The sequence below is a fragment of the Muntiacus reevesi genome, chromosome 9, assembly GCF_963930625.1.
Source record: "Muntiacus reevesi chromosome 9, mMunRee1.1, whole genome shotgun sequence".
NCBI classification, from domain to species: Eukaryota; Metazoa; Chordata; class Mammalia; order Artiodactyla; family Cervidae; genus Muntiacus; species Muntiacus reevesi.
Window position 1 is genome coordinate 78364848 of NC_089257.1, and position 4880 is coordinate 78369727.

The following is a 4880-nucleotide window of genomic DNA, read 5'->3' on the forward strand; positions in this document are numbered from 1 at the left end:
CCATATACTACTGGAAAAAAGTGGAGAAATAAATTCAGAAAGAAGGAAGAGTGGGAACCAAAGCAAAAGTAATGCCCAGTTGTGGATGTGACTGGTGATGGTAGTAAAGTCTGATTCTGTAAAGAACAATACTACATAGGAACCTGGAATTTTAGGTCCATGAATCAAGTAAATTGGACATGATCAAGCAGGAGATGACAAGAGTGAACATCAACATTTTAGGAATCAGTGAATTAAAATGGACTAAAATGGGCAAGTTTAATCCAGATGACCATTGTATCTACTACTGTGGGCAAGAATCTCTTAGAAGAAATGGAGTAGCCATCATAATCAACGAAAGACTCTGAAATGCAGTATTTGGGTGTAGTCTCAAAAATGACAGAATAATCTCTGTTCGTTTCCAAGGCAAACCATTCAATATCTCAGTGATCCAAGTCTATGCCCCAACCAGCAGTGCTGAAGAAGCTGAAGTTGAGCAGTTCTATAAAGACCTGCAAGACCCTCTAGAACTAACATCCAAAAGATGTCCTTTTTATCATAGGGGACTGGAGTGCAAAAGTAAGAAGTCAAGAGTTATCTAGAGTAACAGGCAGATTTGGTCTTGGGGTACAAAATGAAATAGGGCAAAGGTTAACAGAGTTTTGCTAAGAAAACCCACTGGTCATAGCAAACACCCTCTTCCAACAACACAAGAGAAGACTCTACACATGGACAACGCCAGATGATCAATACCGAAATCAGATTGATTGCATTCTTTGTAACCAAAGAAGGAGAAGCTCTATACAGTCAGCAAAAAACACCAGGATCTGACTGTGGCTCAGATTATGAACTCCTTATTGCCAAATTCAGACTTAAATTGAAGAAATTAAGGAAAACCACTAGACTATTCAGGTATAACCTAAATCAAATTCCTTATGATTATATAGTGGAAGTGACAAATAGATTGAAGGGATTAGCTCTAATACCAAATCAGTTAGAGTCTAATTACAAATACATAGTTTGAGAAGAAAAAAATTTTGAAGAGATCTTTAAATACTTAGAAAATAAAAGTTCTGGGAGAAGAGACATATAATCTTATCCATGATTCAAACATAGAAACTTCCACCAGTCTTTACCTCCAAATCCATGCCTTGCCTGCTACAACATACAGCAACAGAATGGACACCACATTCCTGCAATTTCCATTCCTTTCCAATGGAGTTCAGTTCTGCGTAAGGTCTTAATGACCCAGATAACCACAGTGGTGTAGCCACTCACCTAGAGCCAGGCATCCTGGAATGTGAATTCAAGTGGGCCTTGACTTAGGACACATTGCTACAAATGAAGCTAGTGGAGATGATGGACTCCAACTGAGTGATTTCAAATCCTGAAAGAATATGCTGTTCAAGCGCTGCGCTCACTGTGTCAGGACATTTAGAAAACTCAGTAGTAGCCACAGGACTGGCAGTTTTCACTCCAACCCCAAAAAAGGACAATGGCAAAGACTGTTCAAACTACCATACAATTGCACTCATTTCACAAGATAGCAAGGTCATGCTAAAAGTTCTTCAAGCCAGGCTTCGACAGTACGTGAAGTGAGAACTTTCAGATGTACAATCTGGATTTAGAAAAGGCAGAGGTACAAAATATCAAATCACCAACATTTGGTGGATCATAGAAAAAGCAAGCGAATTCCAGCAAAAAGCATCTACTTCTGCCTAATTGACTAGGCTAAAGCCTTTGACTGTGTGGCTCATAACAAACTGTGGAAAATTCTTAAAGAGATGGGAATTTCAGACCACCTTTCCTGTCTCCTGAGAAATCTGTATGCAGGTCAAGAAGTAACAGTTAGAACTGGACATGGAACAACAGACTGGTTCCAAATTGGGAAATGTGTATGACAAGGTTATATATTGTCACCCTGCTTATTTTACTTCTATGCAGAGTGCATCATGTTAGATGCTATTTTTTAAAAAACTGGTTTTAAAATTCAACATTCAAAAAACTGAGATCCTGGCATCCAGTTGCACCACTTCATGGCAAATAGAAGGGAAAAGAAGTGGAAGCAGTGAAATAGTTTCTTTTCTTGGGCTCCAAAATCACTAATATTGACTGAAGCTATGAAATTAAAAGATGCTTGCTCCTTGGATGGAAATTATGGGAAACATAGATAGAATATTAAAAAGCAGAGACATAACTGCCAGCAAAAGTCCATATAATCAAAGCTATGATTTTTCCAATAGTACTGTACTGATGTAAGAGTTGGACTATAAAGAAGATTGAGAGCTGAATTGATGCTTTTGAACTGTGGTGCTGGAGAAGACTTGGACTGCAAACAGATGAAACCAGTCAATCCTAAAGCAAATAATTCCTGAATATTCATTGGAAAGACTTATGCTAAAGCTGAATCTCCAGTACTTTGTCCACTTGATGTGGAAAGCTGACTCATTTCAAAAGACCCTGATGCTGGGAAAGACTGATGGTAAAAGGTGAAGAGGGTAGCAGAGGATGAGGTGGTTAGATAACATCACTATCAATGCTATCTCAATGGGCATGAGTTCCAACAAACTCTGGGAGATACTGAAGGACAGGGAAGCCTGGTGTACTGCAGTCTATGGGGTTGCAGAGAATAGGACATAACTCAGTGACTGAACAACAACAACAGATTTGGTTTGAACCTCAGTTCAGTTCATTTCAGTTGCTCAGTCATGTCCAACTCTTTGTGACCCCATCAATCGCATTTACATCTAAGTCCCTAGCATCAAGATAGACTAGAAAATGCATCTACTAATTTTAGAATCTGTACAGGAAAGCCATTAAAAGAAAATTGGAAAAGATATGGAAAATTCAATCCCTTATATACTTTACCCTATGTTTCATTTTCTGTTTTTCCACTTGATTTTAAGTTCTGTAACTATTTTTTCTTACTACTATATCCTCAACACAAAATTTAGTCTCTTGCATATAAATGCCCTTGATAATAACAGAAATAAATTGGATCAGACATTTTGATTATTTCACCTAAGAACAAGATCCTATAATCTAAATTTGTTTTCACACAAATTAGCAATTAATAATCATGTTTGATACATCCTAACAGAATTGTCACAAAACATAATATAAAGCAGTTAATCGATTTATAGTTATCATTGGCTATCTGTCCCAGTTTCCTAAGTCTTATCTGGCTCCACTTAACTACACCTGAAGATCAGGATGCCACTGAAGAAATGGTAGAATGGGAAACTCAATTAACTTCACTTCCAATAGCCACATTGCTGTCATTATATCTCAGCTTGTCAGAGAATCATTTCTAGGACCCAGTGAGACCACTCTGTCCTGATAATTCTCTTAGAGTTTCTCTGCTCAGGATTAAAATCTCCAAATTTCTTGATAATAATATGTAAAAACTTAGAGTCATTAATGTGCTCCTGTCAGGATTCTTTTAAATACAAGTCACAAAAAACAAAAACAAAAACAAAACAGCTCAAACTGAATGAAACAAGAGAAAATAAATCAAACAACCAACTAAAAAAAGTAGTAGTAGCTGTGTGAGATATGTTGTACAGATAATGAATATATTCAGGGTATTTCCCCTCATTTTCCCTTTTCCCCTTTCACTGGAGCAGAGCTATTTTCAGACATGATTCCCCCAGTGTTGGACCTCTCAACTGCAGCACAAGTTGAAGTGAAGTGAAAAGGAATGGTCTCTCTAATATTACCTACAGGCTGCATGGGGATTTACTGGTGGTAAAGAATTAGATGGCAAAGAATCTGCCTGTAATGCGGGAGACCCGAGCTCGGTCCCTGGGTCGGGAAGATCCCCTGGAGAAGGGCATGGCTACCCACTCTAGTATTCTCACCTGGAGAATTCCATGGACGAAGGAGCCTGGCAGACTACAGTCCATTGGGTCTCAAAGAGTCAGACACAACTGAGACACTAACACTTTGATTTTTCCAGGCCTGTAGACACTGCCAGCCCAGAGCCTCCTGTGCTACCCAGCCATGTCAGTCCCCCTGAGTTCTTTGACATTGCCATTGATGCCAGTCCTGCTGCATCTCCTTCTAGCTGTTTGGAAGACAAAGTTCCAAAGACAGCAGAAAACCTTCATATTCTGAGCACCGGGGAGAGAGGATTTGATTATAATAGTTCCTGCTTTCACAGAATAGTTCTTGTAAATATATGCCAGGGTGGAGTCTTCACATGCCATAATGGCACTAGTGGCAAGTTCTTCTATGGGGAGAAAATTGATGAAAGTAACATATGGGTCCTAGTACCTTGTCCATGGCAAACACTGGCCCCTAGACAAACAGTTTCCAGTTTTTTATATGCATTATCAGGACTGAGTGGTTGAATGGCAAGCTTGTAGTCTTTGGCAAGATGAAAGAAAGCATGAATATTGTGGAAGCCATGGAGTGCTTTGAGTCCAGGAATGGCAAAACCTGAAAGAAGATCACCATTGGTGACTGTGGGCAAATCTAATAAATTTGACTTGTGTTTTGTCTTAGCCATCAGAACATCCCTTTTATAGCTCATGAGACCACCCCTTCAATTCCATCTGCTCAAAATATCCTATAATCTTTGTTCTCACTGCAGTTCTTTGAGTTCCATATTTTCCTTATCTTTCTCTAAGTTAGGCTATATTGCAGAGTTAAGTTTATGATTATGAAATAAAAACTAAAAATCAACAAAAACACTAGCCTCAAAAGATTCTGAGAATTAAATATCATTGTTTCTGTTTGGATTCCATTGCACTACTCAAATAATTCACTGTCTTCTGTAAGCAGCATGGATGTCTTTTTGTTGCCATTGTTATTTTTCATTATTATCAATTCAACCACTCTATGTCGGCTGATTTGAAAATTTAGTTCACTTGAATTTAAAGAAATTACTCAAATAAATG

At 38.3% G+C, this 4880-nt stretch overlaps 1 pseudogene; it reads left to right on the plus strand.

Moving 5' to 3' along the window:
• Positions 1 to 1533: 1533 nt before the first annotated feature.
• Positions 1534 to 4459, plus strand: LOC136175973 (peptidyl-prolyl cis-trans isomerase A-like; annotated as a pseudogene).
• The last annotated feature ends 421 nt before the right edge of the window (positions 4460 to 4880 follow it).